The 26,326-nt window shown below is 46.8% G+C and overlaps 1 long non-coding RNA gene across 1 annotated transcript; it reads left to right on the top strand.

Moving 5' to 3' along the window:
- On the top strand, positions 1 to 20,392 carry LOC123150167 (uncharacterized). Its single transcript, XR_006474988.1, has 3 exons — positions 1 to 137; positions 2,448 to 2,449; positions 20,382 to 20,392. It is a non-coding gene; the product is annotated as an uncharacterized lncRNA (long non-coding RNA).
- Positions 20,393 to 26,326: the final 5,934 nt, after the last annotated feature.

The following is a 26,326-nucleotide window of genomic DNA, read 5'->3' as shown; positions in this document are numbered from 1 at the left end:
TTAGGAGGCATTCGCGGACCAGCCATGCTAGTTGGTCGCTGGTCGATCGAGTTTGCTGAGGCGACTCCCACGACGCAGAAATGAGCCAGCTTATCCTAGCTAAGCTTGGCCTATCAGGTCTGCCGAGGAAAAAAAGCGTTCATTGGTCTAGCTAACCAGTGAAGTAAGTCTTTTTTTTCTCTCTTCTCTTTTATTCAATGCCGCTAAGGTCGTTGATCATCATTTTTTATTCCTTGTGCTAAGATCGTTGATCATCCATTTTTCTTTTTTATTTTTTTCTTCATCGTACCACGGATTATTAATAGCAGCTACTATTTAAATTCTCATTTCCCTCCGCTAAGATGCCAAGCAGATTTTAACATGGTCTCAACTATTATGGACAGTCCACATCTTTTTATTCTTTGCGCTAAGATCATTGATCATCAAAAAATTATATTCCTTTTCTTCCTTCATCGTACCACAGATTATTAATAGAAACTACAACTTCTATTCTCGTTTCCTTCCGCTAAGACTCCAGGCAAATTTTAAGATTCTTCCAACTATTATAGACTATCCATTATTTAAGATCCACTTCTGTTTCCCTATTCCGTGTAGGGGTGATCACTTTCAAACCGAAAACCAAAAATCAAACCGTTTTAACCGAAGTATGGGCTAAAACGGTTTTTGGTTATTCGGTTCAGTTTAAAAAATAGACACCATTTGGTGTTCAGTTTTTAGTTCAGAAAAATCTTATACACCGAAGTAAGCAATTGTCAGTCTGACACCCTCGTCTCTCTCCAGCGCAAGCAAAACAAGCTAGCCGATTAACTTAAGTCGCTAACTATCTACTTCAGGGGCGGACCAAGGATTTGGACATGAGGAGGGCGAGGTAGATTATAATCGTTTGAGAGACATAACACCAGAATAAAGTCTCAAAAAAAGAATTGATATGATTGTATTGCAACATATGTTTGGTAACATATGGAAGAAAACTACATTTCTATGAGTTGCATATCAACTGGATTGGAGTTTGAATTATCTTCTACAAAGATTTACATTTTCCATGACAATTCGAGATAGAAGCAATGGCGGGGTAGAAAAACGAATATGTTTTAGTTTTATTTTTTTGGATGGAAACCAATTTTGGCTCGCCGTACCAAATGCGTGAGAGAAAAAACCGAAGGAAGATCTGATGGATGACTCAGGGGCGACTCCGCTACCACCACAACTACTGGGGTTGGGCCTCGCACCCGCCAGTGCTGCTGCCATGTGTTAACCCCGTGCGCACTATGGCCTTGTGTTAGATTGTATAGCTTCTGTAGTTGTATATGTATATATACGTATGATGTAATGTTGTACCCCTTCATTATATATATGAAATAGGCCATCCCTAGAGGGTTGAGCCGGTTCCCCCAAACCTATTGTCGTACATGGTATCAGACTAGGTCAACACGCTTCCGCCAAAACCCTAGAACCCGTCGCCGCTGTCCCTGTCGTTCGCGCCACGCCGCCGCCTTCCTTGAGATCGCGCCGCCGCCGCCATGTCGGGCCCCGCCGCCTCCGGCTCCTCCACGGTTAGCTTCCTGCCGGCCTCCCTTGCGGCTCTACTCTCCCGACCCCTCGACCTTTCAGCGGCCTCGACGTCTTCGATCAGGACGAGGAGCAGCGGGTCCCTTTTCTCCTCATAGCCTGATCATCATGAGCTTGTGGCTCACACCGCTGCTGCCACAGCGGGTGCCTTGTCGCCCGTTTCCATCGGCGCGGCCCCGACCGCTCCATCCAGCGGTGGCCAGCCCCTCGCGCTGGTGGCGCCCCCATCAGCCCTGATGGCTGGCCTTGCCGCATCGGGCCCGGCCACTTCAACGCCTGTTCCCGCGGCCATCCCACCGTCTGCTCCCACGACTGCACCCGTGGTCTCTGCCTCTACGGCATATACGCCTCCGGCAGCCTACCCCGCGGGCTCTCTGCCGCCACTGCCTTTCCACTTTGGTAATCTCATCACCATCAAGCTATCATCAGACAACTACATCTTCTGGCGTGCACAGGTCCTTCCGCTCCTTGGGAGTCATTATCTCCTGGGCTATGTCGACGGGTCTCTCCCCTGTCCCCCTGCGCTGGTGGATAGCGTGCACGGCCCGGTCTACAATCCGGCGCACCATGTTTGGATAGGGCAGGACCAGGCGAACCTCTCCTCCATCCAGGGGTCGCTCACTCCGGCTGTTGCTGGACTTGTTGTCTTCGCCAAGATGTCTCATGATGCATGGACCATTCTTGAGCGCTCGTTTGCGGCACAGTCGCATGCTCGTGTCTCCATGCTTCGTCGCCAGCTTGGTGAGTGTCAAAAGCTGGACTCCACGGCCACTGAATTCTACAACAAAGTCAAGGGCCTTGCCGACACGTTGGCCTCCATCGGACAGCCCCTCACCGAATCCGAGTTCAACTCGTTCATTGTCAATGGTCTCGATGAGGAGTATGACGCCTTGGTTGAGATCATCAACGAGTGGGGTAACTCAAACCCCATGATGGCGCATGAGGTCTTTTCCAGTCTCCTACTCACGGAACAACGGGTTGAGTCGCGCCGCTCCAAGGTCAGTGGGGGCTTCCTCTCGGCCAACACTGCCACCAAGGGTGGCCGCCCTTCTTCATCTTCTCGGACCCCTTCGGGGCTACTATCGCTGCCTGCCTCGGCCCCCCTGCTACCGCGACATTACCAGGGGCTGGCAGTAAGCGTGTGTGTCAGCTCTGTGGCATTGAAGGGCACTGGTCCTCTAAGTGTCACAAACGTTTTCAGAAGAGTTTTCTGGGTCTCGGCAATGATGGCAAGGACACGCACAACTTTGCCGTCAGGTGGCCATGGCAGATCGGTCGGTGTCCACAAAACAGCAAGGGCACACTCAGTCATACTCTGTTGATCCCCACTGGTACATGGACTCTGGGGCCACAGAGCATCTGACGAGTGAGATGGGCAAGCTCCATACTCGCGAACCCTACCACGGCTCCGACAAGATCCACACCGCCAATGGAGCAGGTATGCCTATATCTCATATTGGTCAAACATCTCTTCTCACTAGGCATGCAAATAGGAGTTTTCAACTTCGTAATGTGCTTAGAGTTCCCTCTGTGACACATAATCTCCTTTCTATTCCTAAACTTACACGTGATAATAATGTGCTTTGTGAATTTCATCCTTTTGATCTTTTTATTAAGGATCGGGGCACAAGGGACATTCTTCTTAGCGGGCGGCTGTGCCAGGGCCTCTATCGTCTGGAGCATCCTGGTGTCGCTCGCGTTTTCAGTGGAGTTCGGGTATCTCCGTCACAGTGGCATGCTCGTCTTGGTCACCCGGCCACACCTATCGTTCGTCATGTTTTGCGTCGTCATGAGCTTCCTAGCATGTCTAGCAATAAAGATGTAGCAGTGTGTGATGCTTGTCAGCAGGGGAAGAGTCATCAACTTCCTTTTTCGGAGTCTAGTCGTGAGGTGAAACATCCTTTAGAACATGTGTTTTCAGATGTATGGGGTCCAGTTCAGACTTCTGTCAGTGGTCACAATTATTATATCAGTTTCGTTGATGCTTATAGTCGTTTTACCTGGCTTTATCTTATTAAACGCAAATCTGATGTGTTTGACATTGTTGTTCAGTTTCAGAAACATGTTGAACGCCTTCTCAAGCACAAAATTGTTCATGTTCAGTCGGACTGGGGGGGGTGAATATCGCAACCTCAACTCCTTCTTTCAGTCGCTTGGGATCGCTCACCGTTTAGCATGTCCACATACACATCAACAGAATGGTTCTGTGGAACGTAAGCATCGTCACATTGTTGAAACTGGTCTTACTCTTTTGGCCCATGCATCGGTTCCATTTTGCTTCTGGAGTGATGCTCTCACCACTGCATGTTTTCTCATGAAGACTCCCATTAAGGTTCTCCTTAATGAACAACCTGATTATACATTTTTTAAGGTTTTTGGGTGTGCTTGCTGGCCACATCTTCGCCCTTATAACAAGCGCAAGCTTGAGTTTCGTTCCAAGAAGTGTGTCTTTCTTGGCTATAGCTCTCTCCATAAAGGATATAAATGTCTTCATGTTCCCACAAATCGTGTCTATATATCTCGGGATGTCGTGTTTGATGAGCATGTTTTTCCCTTTGCCAAGCTCCCTGTGTCCACTGCTGAACCACCATCTTTGCATTCATCCTCTGTTGCATCTGACCAATTTGATGATATTGCATACTCTCCTATTTTGTTGCCTAACCATGGTGCAGGCACCGCGCCATGTGCTTCGGCGCCCCCGGGTTCTGGACCGGCGCCACTGGCCTCTGGGCTGCCTGAGTCGCTAGCTGGGCCGATCGGCTCGGTGCCCCTGGCCTCTGAGCCGGCCTCGCCGCTTCGCTCGGCTCCACCGGCCTCGGTGCCTCTGGCCCCTGAGCCGGCCTCACCGCCTCGGCCTGCCTCGCCGGTTTTGCCCGGGCTGTCCTCGCCTGGGCCGAGCTCACCTGCCTCCAGTGTGCTCTCACCGGTGCTCTCTGAGGCCTCTCCATCGCTGGCCGAGTCGTCATCGCCATCGCCGTCTTCATCACCTGAGTCCTCTCCAGCTCCTGTGGCTCCTATGGTTCCTCAACGACCACACACACGGAGTTGAAGTGGTGTTTTTCAGCCCAAACACCGCACTGATGGTACTGTTGCTTGGTTGGCTGCATGTCTAGCTGCTGCTCGTGCGGATCCTACCTCTGAGCCTCGTATGTATCAAGCTGCTCTGAGTATACCTCATTGGCGAGAGGCCATGGAGCAGGAGTATCATGCTCTTCTTCGTAATCAGACATGGACCCTTGTTCCGCCACCACCTCTTGTTAATGTTATTGATTCTAAATGGGTTTTCAAAGTGAAGAAGCATTCTGATGGTTCTATCGAGCGCTACAAGGCGCGACTGGTTGCTAGAGGTTTTCGGCAGCGTTATGGTCTTGATTATGAAGACACCTTCAGTCCAGTGGTTAAACCTACTACTATCAGGCTTCTTCTCTCTCTTGCAGTTACTCGGGGTTGGTCTCTTCGTCAACTTGATGTGCAGAATGCTTTTCTCGATGGTGTTCTGGAAGAGGAGGTATATATGCGGCAGCCTCTCGGGTTCTCTGATCCTGATCGTCCTAATTATCTGTGTCGGCTCACCAACGCACTCTATGGTCTGAAGCAAGCTCCTCGTGCTTGGCATGCTCGTCTTGCGACAGCCCTTCGTGCTCATGGTTTTGCATCATCAGCTGCTGACTCTTCGTTATTTCTTCTACAAAGGCCTGAAGTTACCATGTATCTGCTGGTCTATGTGGATGATATTATCCTCGTCAGTTCCTCTCAGTCGGCCGCTGCTGCTCTTGTTCGGTCTCTTGGTGCTGATTTTGCGGTCAAAGATCTTGGACAGCTTCACTACTTCCTCGGTGTGGAAGTTTCTTATGTTCCCAATGGTCTTGTTATGACACAGAAGAAGTACTCTTTGGATTTGTTGCAGCGGTCCGGGATGCTTAAGTGCAAACCGACTACTACACCAATGTTTGCTACTGACAGGATTACTACTGCTGATGGTGATCTCCTGTCTTTTGCTGATGCGACACAGTACAGGAGTATTGTTGGTGGGTTGCAGTATTTGACGATCACATGTCCAGATATATCCTTTGCTGTCAACAGAGTATGTCAGTATCTTCAGGCACCTCGTGACACTCATTGGTCTGCGGTGAAGCGCATCTTGCGCTACATTCGCTTCACGTTGTCCTATGGTTTGCACATTCGACCGAACCCCTCTGGGGTCATTTCGGCGTATTCTGATGCGGATTGGGCTGGCAGTCCGGATGACAGGCGATCCACGTGGGGCTATGCTGTGTTCTTTGGTTCTACCTTGATCGCCTGGAGTGCTCGGAAACAGGCTACTGTTTCGCGTAGCAGTACTGAAGCTGAGTATAAGGCTGTGGCTAATGCAACTGCAGAAATTATCTGGGCACAGTCTTTGCTTCAGGAATTGGGTATATCTCAATCACAGTCTCCTATTCTTTGGTGTGATAACATCGGTGCTACATACCTATCTGCTAATCTGGTATTCCATGCCCGAACGAAACACATCGAAGTGGACTATCATTTTGTACAGGAACGGGTTTCTCAGAAGCAACTACAGATCAAGTTCATCTCTTCCAAGGATCAACTTGCAGACATCTTCACCAAGCCATTACCTCTTCCACAGTTCGAGACTTGTCAACGCAATCTTACCCTTCTAGATTCTTTAGGAAGTGGCTAAGATTGAGGGAGGGTGTTAGATTGTATAGCTTCTGTAGTTGCATACGTATATGTACGTATGATGTAATGTTGTACCCCTTCATTATAGATATGAGATAGGCCATCCCTAGAGGGTTGAGCCGGTTCCCCCAAACCTATTGTCTTACACCTTGTTATGGCTGTGTCCGCATCCTCGCCGTCAGGCTGCAGAGCCCATGGTGGGCATGTTGATGTTCAGATCGAAAAGAAGACGACTGAGAGGCATGTCTATGTCTTCGTACGGCAATCGGAGACCTACGCCGAGATGAACCCTAACCCCTCGTCCAGGGAAAGGGGTGCAACAACTGCGGGATATTTCAGGACACCTAAGGCTTCCGGTGGAAAGCACCTTCCGACGCATGAACCTCCAGATTGCAAGAAGCCACCTAACGGAATTGTGAGTCTGACACCCTCGTCTCTCTCGGGCGCAAGCAAAACAAGCTAGCCGAGTAGTTTAAGTCGCTAGCTATCTAGTGTGTTGCTTTGGTAATTGTACATAGATTCATGCAAGCACAAGCCTATCGGTCTAGTGCATCGATTATAGTATCTCCGTTGGATGCAAATACTACTCCCTCTGTCCCATAATATGAGTGCTTAGTGTAAAAACGCTCTTATATTATGGGACAGAGGGAGTAATTCCCAACTATATATTTTTTGAGATGATTATGGCTATGTCTGTAAAAACTATACCAAATCGCTACATGATACATTGCTTCACCTGATGATGATGCAGACGTATTTCATTTTTCCGGTCAACCGAACAAACTAAACTGATAACTTTTTGTTCATAAGGTTTGGTGCCAATTTTTTTGTCATTATTTTTGTTGTCATTCTACATAAACCGAAATTCAACAAACCCGAATAAACTGAACCTCATTAACCATATAAATTGAACGCCCACCCTACTTGTGTGTGTCATGCCGATGGGTGTCGGGTTGCCTTGTGGGGCGGTTCCACCGGTTGGTATTATTCAAATCAGCAGGAGCTTTCCAATTCGGCTCTGGATGTTGCTGGTCCTGGTCGTTTAGCGTATTTTTGGATGCATGCTCCGCTTTTCATCGCCGTGGAATGTAGTCGACTTTGGCGCCCCTTTGTTTGCGTCATGCTGGGTGGGCATAGGGTTGTCACATGATGACACCAGCCTAGTGTTGGTACACGTAATAGAAAAAAAATCTCCCAGCGATCACCCAGGAACAATATAAAGATGCATATAGGGTCTGGATCAACGATCCTACCGACTCCGGAGTTGCAACAGAAGTAGGCGAGTCTGTGTAGATTATACTTGGAGTCCCTCGAACCGTTGATGATAATTATTGTCGGAGAATTAGAACCACACCGGGCTTCTAATAATGAGGATTAGGCCTAGCTCTAATCGGTAACTAGGACCAACTAGAACTAGAACTAGATGAACTAGCGGAGGCTCCAAAAACTGTGTATAGAAAAGGGCAAATACCTCAAGTATATATAGGTTAGGAGGAGAGGAGGGACGGCCGACACCATGCCGGAAGGAGGCGGTCCTCCGAAACGAGGTCATGGGCGCAAGACGCGATCGTGCCTTCGTCATGTTCCATCGTCTTCACTTCATCTCGCCCGCCGTCAAAACCACCTCCGCCGGCATAGAAGCCGTGATGGTCGATGTCTCCCCAAGCTCAGGTTGGATGGCCACCGTCCGCGGCCGATGTCTCCCCAAGCTCAGGTTGGATGGCCACCGTCCGCGGCCGATGCCTTGCCCTTTCCCTTGGAAGAGGTTGTCGTGTGGCGCACTGAAAGCGCCCATTCACAGTGAGACTCCTCCAAGGCTGCGAGGAGCAAGGACATGGTGCATTGATCGCATTGTTGTAGAAGGTTAATCCAACGCGCTCATGCCAGAGCCGAGACACCATACCTGCATGCATGTTGTTGTGTTGTGGGTGTGCATGTACTCCCTCCGTACCGAAATATTTCTAGTTGAAAAGTTATCACGTAAAATGTAACCGTTTTTACGAAAAGAAAAATATATCTCTATATATCTTAGATGTTGGTGTGAATCTGTTATACTATGCTATACCTTTATGTATTGTCCAATTTGTATAGACTAATTCCATAATCAGTTATATAGACCAAAAATTGGGTTTAGGCTTTCAAAAAACCGCCTTTAGAATTCTGAATACACTCTTAAAATCTTGGGCCTGCCCCTGACACCAGCCAACCAGATAGCATGCATGCATGTATAAAGTATTTTTGCTGCGAGGGACGCATGCATGACCAGCGTGCCGTATCGAGCTTTTTTTCCTTCCTTCCTTTGCGATCCAAAAAGAGGATGGGATGAGTTCCATGCCTCTCACGGAAGCAAAACCGTGCCTCTAACGGAAGGGAAAAATGTTTTCTTTTCCGTTTCCAGGAGGCACATACGTACTTCTCGCGAAAGCACAACCGTGCCTCTTGCGGAAGCAAAACTGTACATCTGGCGGAAGAAGAAAAACAGAAAATGTGTTTTGTTTTTCTGTCCGAGACCGAGAGGCACGGGCATGTCTCTCGCGAAAGCATAACCGTGCCTCTAGAGGAAGCAAAACCATACCTATAGCGGAACGAAAAAAACAGAAAATGCGTTTTTTTTCTCCATTTCCAAAAGGCACGGTCGTGTCTCTTGCGGAAGCAAAATCGTGCCTCCTACGGAAGAAAAAGAACTGTTTTCATGATTTTTTTTAATTTTTTTGACCCAAAAGCAAAGGAAGATGGTGGAAAACAAAAAAATTGAAAAAACAGAAAAAAAGCGTTTCAAAAGCCGAAAACGCGTGTGTAAAAATAAAAAACGAAATACGAAGGGAGTGCAACATGTCGCGGCGGCTGAGAGCGCGCCAAGTGACGCGCTCTCAACCCACACCCAAGTGATCGTTGGGAGGCTCCTGAAGAAGAGCTCGCCAACTAGTTGCTCTCCAAGGATCCATCATTCCTTCCTTCCGTTGGCGATTGATCGAGCGATCTAGCTGGCTGCGCGCGCGGAAGAAGTGAGGAGGACATGGCCGGTCCTAAGATTATGGAGGCCCATGACGAAACTAGAACCAGGGCGCACAATCATTAAAATAATATAGACAGTGTTACTAGTAAACACTTAAGTGCGTCCAAATCCAATTGTCGTGACAAAATAAATTTTGTATATTACCTTTCGTCTGATACTCATAGATTCAAAGTCATTGTCGATGTATCAATATCGATTTACTCTAACAATTCCATATTAAACATGAAATATTGCTAGACATTTTAATTTAAATCTCCCAATCTTAGCAAATGATAGAATTATGTAATACATTCTAATTAAAAAAATAGAATTATACATATTTTCTAGACGCACTACATATCAATTATATACTTAAGAGGATAGAAATTATACAACTTGGTGGCTTGGCTGTTAAGCAACAACACCACAATTGTAGCGCTGTAGGAGCAGCCAGGGTAGATTTTTCTTTTTGAGTGCAAAGCAAAGCTTTGAAGAAGTGGCAAGACGCATCAAGGGCAGACCATGGGCCATCGTGGTTCATATCCAGTGCGCCTTGGCGCACCGGTGCCTGGCTCAGCACAGTGACCCAACGTCTAAGCTCCAATACAGCAAAGGAATTATATGCTCCCTCCGTCTCATAATAAGTGTCTTAACTTTAGTACAAAAAATTGTACTAAAGTTAAGACACTTATTTTGAGACAGAGGGAGTACATCCAAAGGATATTACAGTATTACAGTAATTGGTCGAGCTAAATGAGTTTTGTACAGACAACAAACATTAAAGTTATAATGAAAGTAATGCAGCTACTGCCCTGGATAACTGAGTTTAGCATAGAGCATAGAGATAAAGGATATACCAAAAGCAAGGTATTGTTCCCAAGATAATTGACCTACAATTTTACTCCAAAGCATACAGGCAAAAATGTACCAAAAGCAATGCATAGTGCTTGCTCAGGACAACTAATTTGAACGCGATTGCATCAAGTTCAGTACAAAGCATAAGTACCTAAGTTCTATAACTATAGCCAAGTAGTTCATATCGGCAAGATTAAGTATTGCAACAAATGTTAGCTGCTCATAAAAATAATGAGATAACAGACAATTGGGAACGAAGCGCTGCGAACATCGATAAGTAGGCCATTGTCTTTATTAATCAAAGAACATCTACGGTAGCTTATAGCTGACCATTACTAAGAATTAATACTTTCTCCTTCCCAGTGAAAAGGGTATTTTCTGAGGCGAAGCTAATGCAGATAGTAGTGGCCAATACTTGACAGGCTTCATCTTGCTAGTGATAATATGGAAGATCTACACAAATAATAATAGAATGCGCTAATGAACCCAGGCACTATGCAAGCTATACAGAATTCAGATAAATTTCATACTGAGATTGAACGCAAATTAGTACCATTGTGCCTATAGAGTAAAGTGCAGAAGATGGCACTTCACAATTGAAAGATCCAAATTAATATTGCAACAGAAAGAAACGGTGCTTGCAAAAAACAGTGATGTAGGTGGGAGCAACATATCAGTCCTTACATCCATTGGTAACATTAGAGATGCATATGAAATATGTTAACACTGTTAACATTGCAAGTTTCAAAAAGAATGCATAAGAAATATGTTCATTAATAGCATTAGAGATGCATAAGAAATATATAAACACTGTTAACATTGCAAGTTTGAAAAGAATACAAAAACCAGATTCATAATGACTTCAACTGTTATAGCGAAAATCAATAGTAATGGCAGGAGACTTGGCAAGAGAATAAAAATGCAGAGCTTAACATGAATTCGTACATGTAAATTTTAACACCAATGTAATAAGTTGACTTAAAGCAACATAGGTGTACCTACACCGCCTGGCACTGCTAATTCTGGATATGCAAAGGAGCAAACATAAAGTCAGGAGCATGTTAATTGCCGCCAATCCTGATGCTTTGTCTCAACAGGGACATCCACACTTCATCACAATTACTTCGCCATCAGGAGCCTACCATCTCCATTTTGTCATAAACCTAGAAAATGTAACAAATCTGGTGAGATACATTCTTTCATGTTATAACATATCAAGCAGAAGAAAAGAATTGGCTGTACTCTGCACAAAATGACATACTAAGCTCAAAGCAAAAAAAGCAAATACGTATGCAACCGGATGTGATATATGCAACCGATGGTCTGATCGGGGAAGAGAAGTAGCGGATCTACATGATGATACCATGGTCTGGTATGTCATTACAAGTTAACAATTTTTTGTGTTGTAGTTTCACTGTTGCATAATGTACAACACAGACCAATGAATAGACTAACTCGCCTTCAGTATTTGGAAATCTATCTTTAGATGGTCCTCGGACAATAATTAATCCAAAGTAGTAAATTGATGTCAGCGGATCCTATTCCTATAATTTTTTAGTACTACAAACAATGGCTTTTTCAGCAAAGTCGTACCATACTAAAGTACCAAGGTAGCAGGAGAGTATCATTAGTACTCCTTCCGTCCAGGAAAAGTTCTCTCCGACAAAATTTTGCGAAAAGCACCTCCCCTTTCTTCCAACAAACTATGCAGTTCTCACTCCGACAGCTTCACTGCTCCGTCGCCGCCCCATGTGCCGGCCGCCTGCTCCATCGCGTCGCTGCCTGCTCCATCGCCTTGGCACGCACCGAACGCCTTCTCCCCATCGTCTCGCCGCTTCTCTTCGTCCGCACCAGGAAATCAGGAGGGAAGCGATTCCCTTTTCTGCAAATCCCGCGACTTGCCAGCTCCGGCAGCGTGCTCATGTCCTGGAGGCAGGTCCTCGAGCTCCTCCTCCCGACCCCGAGTTCCTCGTCCTCGAGCTGCTGCAGAAGTTGCTGGAATTTTGCTACTAGGCCTTTGGCCCAAAGCCCAAGTAAAATTCTGAAATTCTCTTGGCCCATTCATGCACACATGTGAGTGGAGTGAGTGAGGCTAAAGTTTAGTCCCACCCCGGAAGTTGAGAGAGAGTTGCACCTCTTTATAAGGTGAGCTCTTCTACCACTTGTATGAGCATGAGAAGAGGAGACCTACACGCTCGCCTCACCACGCCGCGCCGCGCCGCGCCGCGGGTTGCGGGATTGAGCCGAGCCATGGACAGAGCTATGCACGTTGTCTATATTTTTGCTGCTCGGGAAAATTAATGAGTCATTAATTAATAAATAATGGACGCGTTAATTACTGAACCGTTTCCGATTCTTTTGGATCGTGACGACTCGGACGTGGGGTTTACTCCCACGACCTGCCCGGCCCGCACTATATAGTCAGGCGGACGTCTACCCTAGCCGCCGCCGCTTCGTATGGTTTTTCACCACCGTTCCAGATCATTGCACCGCCAAGCAAGTCTTCTCCATCCCTCCTTTCGGCGTGCACCGGGAGAAGGGACAACAGGCCTCCGGGACCCCGCCTCTCGTGATCCTGTACAGGAGAGGGGCGATCAGGTTTTTGGGGAGCGCACTCGCGCGACTACTGGCAGCGAGGACTTCACGAACGACGACTTCTTCCCCGACCTTGGAAACCTCATCCTCAACGACATGGGCGACAACGTCAACACCGGCGGTGCTGCTCCCCCTGCACCGTATGTGATTCTATCCTTCCTGTTCGAGATCGTGGTAGAATTCATGTTTCTAGTATGTGCCCTAGATGTGATCTGTTCATCTTCTATGCTAGTTCACATGATTAGTTTAATCTCTGCTACTGTAAACATGATTTATCTTCTAATTATTCTGATTAAATCTCGTAGTAACTTGCTCATATTTCCAACAATCCAAAAACCTGATTATAGGCAATTTACTCCAAGTGGTTTTGCTGCGCATCTGAAGCCGCCCGCCTTTAAGGGGGCGCAATATAAGAGGTGGCGCACGAGAGCAGTCTACTGGTTTCAGACCATGGGCTGCTATGACGCCACCAAGGGCAAGCCTGAGGGCGATCTTAATCCAGCATAACTGGAAGCTTTTGAGAAGATTGATACTCTCTTTAAAGGCGCTCTTCTGAGTGTTCTGGATGATCCCATTGTGGATTCGTATATGTCGTTTGAAAATGACAAGGACATGTGGGCTGCGCTCGAGGCCAAGTTTGGTGCCTCGGACGCCGGCAGCGAGTTGTACGTCATGGAGCAATTCTATGACTACAAGATGACTGATGAGCGCTCTGTTGTACAGCAGGCTCATGAGATACAGTCGCTCACAAAAGAACTTGAGTACTTCAAGTGTGTGTTGCCGAACAAATTTGTTGTCGGAGGCATCATTGCCAAACTTCCACCTTCGTGGAACAATTTTGCTACTTCCCTGAAACATAAGAGACAGGAGTTTTCCGTTGCAGATCTCATTGCTACTCTTGACGTTGAAGAGAAGGCGAGAGCAAAGGACACATGTGCTTGAGTTGCTGAGGGAGCTTCTAGTGCCCATATTGTACAGACGAAGAACTCCCAACCCAACAAGTTCAAAAACAATAAGAACAAAACTCAGGGCAAAGGCAAGTATGATACAAAGAACAAGCCATCACATTCTACCAACTTCAAGAAGAATTCTCATAAGAAGGGGAAGGGACTTTGCCATGTCTGCGGTGATCCTAATCACTGGGCTCCGAAGTGTCCTAACCGCTTTGAGGAGCGCGAACATGAGAAGAGCGGCAAGTCCGCTAATGTTGTCATCGGTGATATTGATATGAAGGAATCAGGGTACGGTATTTTTCCTACCATCCTTTCAGTATTTCAATCCCCTGATTGGTTAATTGACACTTGTGCCAATGTACATGTTTGTGCTGACGCCTCCATGTTTTCTTCTCACCAGGCAATAGGGACTTCACCCGTGCTGATGGGGAACGGGTCACATGCCATCGTTCGAGGTGTTGGTACGGTCGATCTGAAGTTTACTTCGGGGAAGACTGCGCATCTGAAGAACGTTCATCATGTGCCGTCCATAAATAAAAATCACGTTAGCGGTTCCCGTTTATGTTGAGATGGTATTAAGTTGGTTTTCTAATCCAATAAAGTTGTAATTTCTAAGTATGGACCATTTGTTGGAAAAGGCTATGAGAGCGGAGGCTTGTTCCTCCTGTCTTTGTCAGATATTTGCATTAAAGTTATTAATAATGTTTGCCACAACAATGAGTCTGATATTTGGCATTCACGACTTTGTCATATTAACTTTGGTTGCATGACGCGGCTAGCCAATATGAATTTAGTTCCGAAAATATCTACTGTCAAAGGCTCTAAGTGCGTAGTATGTGTGCAAGCTAAGCAACCTCGCAAGTCCCATAAGACTGCAGAGGCAAGAGACTTGGCGCCACTAGAGTTTATACATTCTGATCTTTGTGAGATGAATGGCGTGTTGACAAAAGGTGGAAAGATATACTTGATGACGTTGATTGATGACTCCACTAGATATTGTTATGTGTATCTTCTGAAATCAAAATATAAGGCTTTAACTTTCTTCAAAAACTATAAAGCTGAGGCAGAGAACCAACTTGATTGAAAAATTAAACGGCTTAGGTCCGATCATGGTGGGGAGTATTTTTCCAATTAATTTGATCTATTTTGTGCGGAACATGGTATAATCCATGAGAGGACGCCTCCCTACTCACCTCAGTCAAATGGGGTAGCCGAAATAAAGAACCGAACTCTAACTGATATGGTTAACACCATGTTAGACACATCGGGTCTTTCCAAGGAATGGTGGGGGAGGCGCTAATGACTGCGTGTCATGTCCTAAACCGAGTTCCCACAAAGCCTAAGACCATGACTTCATTTGAGGAATGGGAAAGAAAAAGATCGAAACTCTCTTACCTACGTACTTGGGGTTGTTTGGCGGAAGTCAATATACCAATTCCCAAGAAGCGCAAGCTTGGACCAAAAATCGTCGATTGTGTTCTTCTGGGCTATGCTTTTCATAGCATTGGCTATAGATGTTTGATAAGAAAATCAGAGGTATCTGACATGCATGTTGTTACGATTATGGAGTCGAATGATGCAACTTTCTTTGAGGACATATTTCCTATGAAGGATATGTTGAGTTCATCAAATCAGGAGATACCTACTCCATCTAGTGAAGAATTCGTTGTAATTCCTAAACCCACTATTGCGATGGAACATGTTGAGAATCCTGTTGAGGGTGAAAATGGAACTCCTATGAGGAGAAAGAGACAGAGGACTGCAAAGTCTTTTGGTGATGATTTCATTGTGTACCTTGTGGATGACACACCCATGACTATTTTAGAAGCCTATGCATCTCCTGATGCTGACTACTGGAAGGAAGCTGTTCGTAACGAGATGGATTCCATCTTAGCTAACGGTACTTGGGAGTTCACTGGCCATCCTTATGGGTGCAAACCTGTAGGATGTAAGTGGGTGTTCAAGAAGAAGCTTAGACATGATGGTACGATTGAAAAGTACAAGGCACGGCTTGTGGCCAAGGGTTATACCCAGAAAGAAGGTGAAGACTTCTTTGATACTTACTCACTCGTGGCTAGACTGACCACAATTCGGGTGCTACTATCACTGACTTCCTCACATGGTCTTCTCGTTCATCAAATGGACGTTAAGACAGCTTTCCTCAATGGAGAGTTGAAGGAAGACATTTACATGGATCATCCAGATGGTTTTGAAGTGCCTGGTCAGGAAGGAAAGGTGTGCAAGTTATTAAAGTCTTTATATGGCCTTAAACAAGCTCCTAAGGAGTGGCATGAAAAGTTTGAAAGAACATTAACAGCTGCCGGCTTTGTAGTAAACGATGGTGACAAGTACGTGTACTATCGCTATGGTGGGGGCGAAGGAGTAATTCTTTGTCTCTATGTCGACGACATACTGATCTTTGGAACTAAACTTGATTTAATCAAGGAGGTTAAGGATTTCTTATCTCGCTGTTTTGAGATGAAGGATCTAGGAGTAACTGATGTTATCTTAAACATCAAGCTGCTGAGAGATGAGAATGGTGGGATCACACTGCTTCAGTCTCACTATGTGGAAAAGGTCTTGAGTCGTTTTGGGTATAGCGACTGCACGCCTTCTCCAGCTCCATAGGATGCTAGTGTGTTGCTTCGAAAGAACCGACGGATTGCTAGAGATCAACTGAGATATTCTCAGATTATTGGCTCGCTTATGTATTTGGCGAGTGCCACGAGGCCTGACATCTCTTTTGCTATGAGCAAGCTGAGTCGGTTTGTGTCAAAGCCGGGAGATGATCATTGGCATGCGCTTGAGAGAGTTATGCGCTATTTGAAAGGCACCGCGAGCTATGGGATTCAATACACCGGGTATCCAAGGGTACTGGAGGGTTATAGTGACTCAAACTGGATATCTGATGCTGATGAGATTAAGGCTACAAGTGGTTATGGTTTTACACTCGGTGGTGGCGCTGTTTCTTGGAAGTCTTGCAAGCAGACCATCTTCACAAGGTTAACTATGGAAGCAGAACTCACAGCATTAGACACTGCCACTGTTGAAGCAGAGTGGTTTCGTGAACTCTGGATGGACTTACCTATGGTTGAAAAACCAATACCCCCTATCCTGATGAATGTGATAATCATACTGTGATCGTCAAGATAAACAGTTCAAAGGACAATATGAAGTCCTCAAGACATGTGAAGAGGAGACTAAAATCTGTCAGAAAATTGAGGAACTCCAGAGTTATTACGTGGGATTATATCCAAACATCAAAAAACTTGGCAGATCCCTTCACAAAGGGTCTATCACGTAACGCGATAGATAATGCATCGATGGAGATGGGCTTGAGACCCACAACATGAGTTGTCCATAGTGGTAACCCACTCTATGTGATCGGAGATCCCATGAAGTAGAAGTGGGAGACAAGCTGTTGGTCAGCTGAGAGGAGAGTATCCCTATATTAACTATCCCACTCCGTGAAGATGCAATACTCTACTGATCTGCATGGCAGGTTGATACTTATCTTAATGTGTTTCAAGTGGCTTATTGTGGTAAGCAGAGATGTTGTCGTGCAGAACATCTTTTGAGGAACACACCTATATGAATTTGACTGTTAACATCGCAGTCTGGTAGAATTGGGTGTTCTCTAATAAATTCATGAAAAGGCCCTGGAGTACTATGTATACGCTCCACCCGCGGGGAAGCCTTGCGGCAGCCCAGTATCGGTCAAGAATTTGTGTGAAACTAGTCTCGCAGAAAACTTGTAATTCAAGGCATAGTCCACTATTCAAGTTGTGATTTGGTGTAGCATAAATCTCTAAGTGGAAGTTCAACTTCACAGTCTCCACTAAGCACTGGTATATAAACAATATTTTGGACCTAAATGGTGAGATGTGCCAATGAGACTTTGTGGGGGATTGTTGGAATTTTGCTAGTAGGCCTTTGGCCCAAAGCCCAACTAAAATTCTGAAATTCTCTTGGCCCATTCATGCACACATGTGAGTGGAGTGAGTGAGGCTAAAGTTTAGTCCCACCCCGGAAGTTGAGAGAGAGTTGCACCTCTTTATAAGGTGAGCTCTTCTACCACTTGTATGAGCATGAGAAGAGGAGACCTACACGCGCGCTCCTCCTCCTCGCTCGCCTCGCCTCGTCACGACGCGCCGCCGGTTACGGGATTCAGCCGAGCCGAGGACAGAGCTATGCATGTTGTCTATATTTTTGCTGCTCGGGAAAATTAATGACTCTTTAATTAATAATTAACGGACGCATTAATTACTGAACTGTTTCCGATTCTTTTGGATCGTGAGGACTTGGATGTGGGGTTTACTCCCACGACCTGCCCGGCCCGCACTATATAGTCAGGCGGACGTCTACCCTAGCCGCCGCCGCCTCGTATGGTTTCTCACCACCGTTCCAGATCATTGCGCCGCCAAGCAAGTCTTCTCCATCCCTCCTTTCGGCGTGCACCGGGAGAAGGGACAGCAGGCCTCCGGAACCCCGCCTCTCGTGATCCCATACGGGAGAGGGGCGATCAGGTTTTTGGGGAGCAGACTCGCGCGACTGCTGGCAGCGAGGACTTCGCGAACGACGACTTCTTCCCCGACCTCGGCAACCTCATCCTCAACGACATGGGCGACAACGTCAACGCTGGCGGTGCTGCTCCCGCTGCACCGTATGTGATTCTATCCTTCCTGTCCGAGATCGTAGTAGAATTCATGTTTCTAGTATGTTCCCTAGATGTGATCTGTTCATCTGCTATGCTAGTTCGCATGATTAGTTTAATCTCTGATACTTAAGTCATGATATATCTTCTAATTATTCGGATTAAATCTTGTAGTAACTTGCTCATATTTCCAACAATCCAAAAACCTAATTATAGGCAATTTACTCCGAGTGGTTTTGTTGTGCATCTGAAGCCGCCCTCCTTTAAGGGGGCGCAATATGAGAGGTGGCGCACGAGAGCAGTCTACTGGTTTCAGTCCATGGGCTGCTATGACGCCACCAAGGGCAAGCCTAAGGGTGATCTTAATCCAACATAACTGGAAGCTTTTGAAGAGATCGATACTCTCTTTAAAGGTGCTCTTCTGAGTGTTCTGGATGATTCCATTGTGGATTCGTATATGTCGTTTGAAAACGGCAAGGACATGTGGGCTGCGCTCGAGGCCAATTTGGTGCCTCGGACACTGGCAGTGAGTTGTACATCATGGAGCAATTCTATGACTACAAGATGACTGATGAGCGCTCTGTTGTACAACAGGCTCATGAGATACAGTCGCTCGCAAAAGAAATTGAGTACTTCAAGTGTGTGTTGCCGAACAAATTTGTTGTCAGAGGCATCATTGCCAAACTTCCACCTTCGTGGAACAATTTTAATACTTCCCTGAAACACAAGAGACAGGAGTTTTCCATTGCGGATCTCATTGGTACTCTTGATGTTGAAGAGAAGGCGAGAGCAAAGGACACACGTGCTTGAGTTGCTGAGGGAGCTTCTCGTGCCCACATGGTACAGAAGAAGAACTCCCAGCCCAACAAGTTCAAAAACAATAAGAACAAAACTCAGGGCAAAGGCAAGTATGATACAAAGAACAAGCCATCACATTCTATCAACTTCAAGAAGAATTCTCATAAGAAGGGGAAGGGACTTTGCCATGTCTGCGGTGATCCTAATCACTAGGCTCCGAAGTGTCCTAACCGCTTTGAGGAGCGCGAACATGAGAAGAGCGGCAAGTCCGCTAATGTTGTCATCGGTGATATTGATATGAAGGAAACAGGGTACGGTATTTTTCCTACCATCCTTTCAGTATTTCAATCACTGATTGGCACTACTAGGAAAAGGCCTACTAATGGCGCACCAGTTTTGCCTAGTAATGGCGCATCACTGGTGCGCCATTAGTATCTGGTATACTAATGGCGCACCACGCAGTGCGCCATTAGTATATAACACCATGCGCCATTAGTATGCCTCCCAGGGGCCACATTTAACCATGTGCTTTGGCTTTCTAATGGCGCACTTCGGATGGATGTGCCATTAGTATACTTGGCATACTAATGCCGCACTGTTTGGTGATGTGCCATTAGTATACTTTGGCATACTAATGGCGCACTCCGTAGTGATGCGCCATTAGTATACTTTGGCATACTAATGGCGCACTCTGTAGTGATGCGCCATTAGTATGAATATTAGGTTTTATTTTTTTTACTTTTCTGATTTTTGCACAGGTTACAAAATATATTATTTGACAGAATATAGACAGTAGCACACAACAACAACAGATTCATCGAATACAATAGAAGATTAGTCTCCGAATATAATTCATCATATTAGTCTCCGAATTCAAAAGACCAGACAAAGAAAAAACATTACAAGTCTCGAGACCGCGAGTATCGAGTTTGTCTTCACATTACAAGTCGATATCGATCATCTAAACTACCATCACATAGAAGAGAGCTGCAGTCATCACGATGAGCATCATCGCGATGAAACTGGTCTTCATTCGGTTCCTCCAACGCTCCCTCCTCTCTCCGCTAGATAGCGGGTGTATCTAGATTCCGCCTCCGCCCTAGTGGTGTACCCTTTGTAACTGTTACCGCTGAAACGATGAACCTGTCTCCGACACTCCTCCCAGTCGTCGTAGACACCGGGAACCTTACCCTTGTACACGACATACGACGGCATCTCTATGCACAAGCCAAACAACAGACAATACATACATAAGCAATATATAAGTATGCAACAAAAGGATCGGAAGAGAAAAGCAAGACATTAATAGCACGATTCATGGTCCTACTAATAAATAGCATCGATTACATCTAAGTTGAACGACTATCCAAACCAAAGAGACATATAATTCATTAAAGTTTAATTACAACATGAGCCAATCAATGTTTCAGAACTACACATCACTACTTTCGACTCGACTCATGCTCAGGAGCGTGGATGAAGCCGCCGTCTGTCGTGATGGTCATGAAATCGCGAGCGTTGTCAGCCTGCATTTGTAGCATACCGTCTATCTCAATGTTGGACGGTTGATATCTGAGGAAGAACTGCCCCGAGGTATGAAGGACATCTTGATGGATGATGTCCGCAAACTCTGACTGGATGCGAAAGAATTCTTGTCTGATGTCCGCGTTCTGGATTGCCGACAAGCTCGCGGCCCAATCTTTGAGATTATTTGGTAGCAGAAGGTGATGATGGTCCCTTACGATCGCCCGCATGTGATGGAGGGCGTAGTAGGCATCCTTCTGACGCCAGGTGGCTGCTTGACGCAGCAGAACGTCGGATTGTGGGCGAACACGTGCTTGCCATACTTACGAACTGCCCTGGTGAAGGTGCCTCCAGATTTGGCGTAGCCGGGGAGAACATCATGAAGAACTTTCTTGATATTTGTGTAGTCTATCTTGGAGTTATGTTTCGGGTCGAAATACGTGGCCATGGAATATTTCGGGCTTAAGAGGATGAGTGTGCAATGTGTGTCACTGCACAGAACACGGAATGTTAGAAAAAAAAGAACGATCAAAATCTAAGAAATCATATGTTACGAGGCGGTTAAGGGATGACTTACTCGGGAAAGTAAGCCACAAGGAAGTTATCCTTATCTAGGTTTGCCAGAATGACGTCTTCGAGGTGTGAACTCGCGACTTTGCGGTCCCCAGCGCTGCTCAAGAGCTTGGCACGCATGTAGAAGGGGTCGACGATCACGATGTCCGGGGTCTTGTCTCTAATGATCCGCATCTCCATCTCAGTGAAAACAGCCGAACGAAGGTGTAGTGCAGCGGATGAAGGTTAAACATAGCAAAGATGTCATCAAACCGCAGGACGATCGTACCCCCGATGTCGCCATCCACAAAGCCCTTGCCCTCTGGCACCTTGGCCACGAAAACCGGGTATGCCACATCATTCTCTCTGAGACGCCGCTTCTCCAAAGAAAGAACTCTGTCGTGCAGACTCCGCATAGCACCAGTTGCAGCATTGAGCATATTTGTCGGTAGCATCGCCCTACCCGCCACATGCACCCTCCTCGAGATATCCTTAGGTGAAGCTGGCCCGTCCTGAGCACGGATCGTACTCGGTGCCGGCTGGCTCGCACCGGCGGCCTTTTTAGTCGGCCGTTTCCGGCCCTTCTTCTTGATCTGCTGTAATGGGACCGAGTTCTGCTCACAGACCGCCTTCTTGAGCGTGTTGGGGCTGATAATATTTGGCACCTCCGCTATCTGAGGCTCGGTGAAGGCGGCAGCTGGAGGCGTCTCCTGAGAACTGAACGTCAAATGACGCCTGTTGCAATTGGGTTTCTCCGCCGTACCAGCTAGATCGCGGTCGTCTTGTTTGGGTTCTTGAGAAGGAGGCCTACAGAACTCGTCACCATCGACGTTGGTAAATGTACCATCGTCGTTGTCGTCGTTGTCTGGATCCTGTGCCATAGGGATGTCCGGCATGTCCGGTAGCGTTGCGGCGTTCTTGCCATGGCTTGGCGCCGGCACGACCGGCGGTCTTGTCTGTGGGGTGGTGTGCCGCGCCCCCAAACGAATCTGGCTCTTCGGCCAAAGCAGGGGCCAGCTTACGCAGGCGCTGAGGGTCATCTCATCTTCTTCTCGGCCCCAGCGGGACGAATCGGAGGTAACAGCTCGTCGCAGCCTGGCAGCACCCAACCACTTCAACCCTATATATTGTGGGTGGCATCGGATTACAGTGGAACACGGGGTTGCCCGGTTGAATGATTCTGCCCTTGGCGACATTGACCAACTCGCCACCCACGAAGTGCAGGAGAGTGCAAGGAACTTTGGCGGCGCCCTGCGAAAACATGTAGGGCGTCAGGGATGCCCAGTCAAAGTCAAGGAGATGAAGTCCTCGGCCGAGAGGCTTAGTTACCATGATGCCGTCGAGCTCGGCTAATGTCGAGGCACCGCCAACGGCGGGCGTGCAACTAACGGAGGGGCCGCTTGCTGGTGAGGTGCCGGCCGGCGTACACCCGGGTGCATTAAGTTCCAATGCCGGCGTCGGAGATAGCAATACCGCCGCCGCCGGAGACACCAATGGCGCCGCCGCCGTAGACACCAATACCGCCGCCGCCGGAGACACCAATGGTGCCGCCTGCGCGTTGTGTGAGTTGCTGGCCGTGAAGCTGGGAATCGGGGGCGGCGCCTTTTGGCCACCCGCAATCCACGTCGTTATCCCATGAATCAAGGTAGGCATAATGCCGGTAAGTATCGATCCCAGTTGTTGTTGCACTTGCTCTTGGACCATCTCCAGAATCCGCGCCACTTGCGCCTTGAGTGCTTCAACCTCGCGCGACTGGCTTTCCGAGCTAGTCTTTTTCTCCTTTCGCCCACCAGCGCCATAGTATGACGACCATTTTGTGGACAAGCCTTTGCCGGCCACACGACCAGCTGACGTCTGCTTATTGAGCTTATCCCTGTTTTTCATTACGTTCAATGCCCTATTCAAAGGGTGTCGAAAGGGGAGCTCTGAGACGACCCCGCGCTACTGCTTTCTTTGTCCTGCGGAAGGAATGTGAACCATTTAGAAATATTGGGGATTAATTAGAATGCAACCATATAGAGCTAATTACGCGGGGGTGTATTTCTTACCAGAACAAGCTCAAGCTCCTTGGTCTTCGGATCCGTGGTAAGCTCCTTTGTTACCGGGTCCTCCTTGTACCGGGCCCTGAGAAAGTTCCTAGTCTGCTTGTCACTCTATTTATCGAAGCGGGGCGGTAGGCCTTGCTCGGCACGCTCCGTGTCCTCCTTGTCCCATACAGGCTCCGCCACTCTGTAACCGCCGGGACAGAGTTGGTGGACCCCTATGTTCAACTGCCGCATTTCTTTCGCTCACTTACTTGATTCGGAGGTTGCGGGGCTCTCGCACTTGATCTTGAACTCCTTGTAGTCATCTTCGCTCATCAAAGGATATTTCGCCTTGATCTTCTCATAACTATCACCTTTGTCAATCATTGCCTTCACCTTGCTTTTCCAAGTAGACAGGGCCGTGCTCATCGTCGTGAGGGCGGCACCGTTCACTATATTACCCGAGAGGCGTGTGTTTGCAAACTCAGCGAGGAACTTGTATTGTTCGTGCAGCTTTGTGAAGAGGAGGCTGCGCAAATTCCCTCGGTCCTTATGCCTTAGGTTCTCGGTGTTGATCGAGGCGGTGCTCCGGAGAATGCACCCGAGCTGAATCGAGTACCCCTTGACTATGTGTTTGGGCGCCGTCGGATGCCCGTCGGAGTTCACTTCAGTAAATTCCTCCCTACCGGTGCCGAGCACGTTCGGGCGCCGGTCCTTCCGTTGCCTCTTCGGTTGGCTGCCATCTGTGCGTGCGCCGCCATCATCAGTGGTGGCATCCGCGGCGCCATCATCAGTGGGGTCATCCCCGACGCCACTAGGGGTTGTGAAGTCAGGATCGGTGTCTTCCGCGGCGTCCTCATAGCGGTGAGGTTCTTCCTCCAACTCCTGGGACAGCTCCCAGAATTGCTTGCCGCCCGAACCGCCGGCCTCATCATTGTGGGCCATGTTTCACTCTAAATAGGAAAAAAGTTTGGTCAAAAAGTTGGTTATTGTCAAGGAACAAGATCATGGTCTCATCATTTAGGGTTTGTCGACACCGAGGCATCCTAAAAGCTAAGCTTTTATCATTTAGGGTTTGTCAACGCCGATGCACCCTAAAAGCCTAAGCGTACATCATTTAGGTTCTCATTGACACCGAGGCACCCTAAAAGCCAAGGTTTCATCATTTAGGGTTTGTCGACATCGAGGCACCCTAAATGCTAAGTTTTCATCATTTAGGGTTTATCGATGCCGAGGCACCCTAGGTTGGGCCTAATCACTTGGCACTAATCAGTTGGCTCTATTGCCACCTATGTTGGGTTTATCATCTAGGGTTTATCGATGCTGAGGAGAATTTCTAAGTTGGGCCTAATCACTTGGCTCTATTGCCACCTATGGTTTAATGCAGCAAGAATAAAGGGTCAGTTGATCCTACTTAATTAAGTACTAAGATACCCCGGCCCATGCATTAGTAGCAAGTACCTCATATGTCCGATTTTTAGCAAAGTCATGCTAAAATTCACGGAAAATTTCAGCATGACCTTTGCTAAAAATAGGACATATGGAGTACCCGAATTTGCCAGAACGAAAGTTAATCGACATTCCGTCAAACTCAAGGGCCTCTCGGGGTACCTGCAAAATCATCACGACACGAAGGGCCTCTCAAGGGCCTCAAGCAGCAGCGGCGTCTCCCAGGACCCCATTTTTTTGCTAAATTTCTTTGAGCAACAATCAGAGCAGAAAATTCAGCATATTTCTATACAATTATTTTGGTATATATCAGGTTTTGACTGCATTTGCAAATGCATTCCATGTACTGCAACCCTCGAGAATTCCTAGCATGAGGTTTGTCCATCACTTTTGGCTCACTTAATCTACTCATCCTATGTCAATATCCACATGCTATGTCATCTGATGTTCCTGAATCATTGTAGTTTAGGCACCATACAATATTGTTAGTTCAATGTGCTTTATATCCTAGTTATACTACTGCAGGAAAGGAGGATCATCATACACATATATATGTATAGCAATTGACAGGAGCTTCATCATTTTTAGTAACAACAATACATATATAGCAATTGGAAGCAAACAGATGTACACATAAGATAGAAATATAGTGCTGAAAGTTTAATGCTTACAAAAGACTTGCTGAAATAGTGAAAAATATGGAGTCACCAAGCTGGCTAAGAAACTCCCAAAGTCCACTAGCAAATCCAAGATCTAATCCTGTTACACACATCATAACAATTTAAGATAATTAGGATAAGGATAGTAGGAAATGAAAAAGAAAGAGCTCAAAAAACAATCACAACAGAAAAATAATAAAAACCTAGTCCTAGAAGAAAATAAATCCTAAAAGAAAAGAAATCCTAAAATCTGGAGCAAGTCCTAGCAGTAGTAGTCCAACTAGATGGCCACCACTACTACTCCTATCTCTGTTTAGCATCATCCACAAAATAGTCCTAACTCTGTGAATTTCAAAAATAAAATAGAAGTCATGTATATAGTTCAAAGTTTGAAACATAAGGCAAGATAGTCCCAATCTTTGAGACTTCTCTTATGGTATATATATACTGATTAATTACTGAATTTGAGCATGTTGTATCACCCGCAGACTATTACGCAGTCGCGATGACGGAGCTAGGAGTGCATGGAAAGCAAAGAGGAGAAGGTGATGTGACATAAATAATAATCATGAGAAAATTGCAGGGCATATGAGTTGGCCATTGGAATTTTGTTTGACACAGCTGAACAACAAAGAAGGTGCCATAGAAGCAGCTGCTACTGCTAGCTCCACTACATACATACTAGCCACTCTAAAACTACATCAAAATAAATGGGAGATGTATTCATAAGCAAGTTAAGCCCTGGAAGGGCGCAAATGTACAGACAAGAACAAGGCATAACACATCAAAATCTTCATAAACAAGTCATATATCATAGGAGATCTATTAAGCCCTGGAACGGTGGATACAGGGGCATGGAGAAACGCACCTTAGTGGAGAAGAACCGGGGGGGCCAAGGGGAGGAGGAGGAGGGGCAAGGGGAGGAGGCCGCGGTGGCCGGAGGTGGAAGAAGGCGCAGATGCCGTAGACGGTGGAGGCGTCGGTGTCGTAGAGGCGCCGGAGACCTTGCCCTGCGA

This window comes from Triticum aestivum, chromosome 7A (assembly GCF_018294505.1).
Source record: "Triticum aestivum cultivar Chinese Spring chromosome 7A, IWGSC CS RefSeq v2.1, whole genome shotgun sequence".
NCBI classification, from domain to species: domain Eukaryota; kingdom Viridiplantae; phylum Streptophyta; class Magnoliopsida; order Poales; family Poaceae; genus Triticum; species Triticum aestivum.
This window is presented reverse-complemented; position numbering and strand designations above follow the sequence as displayed.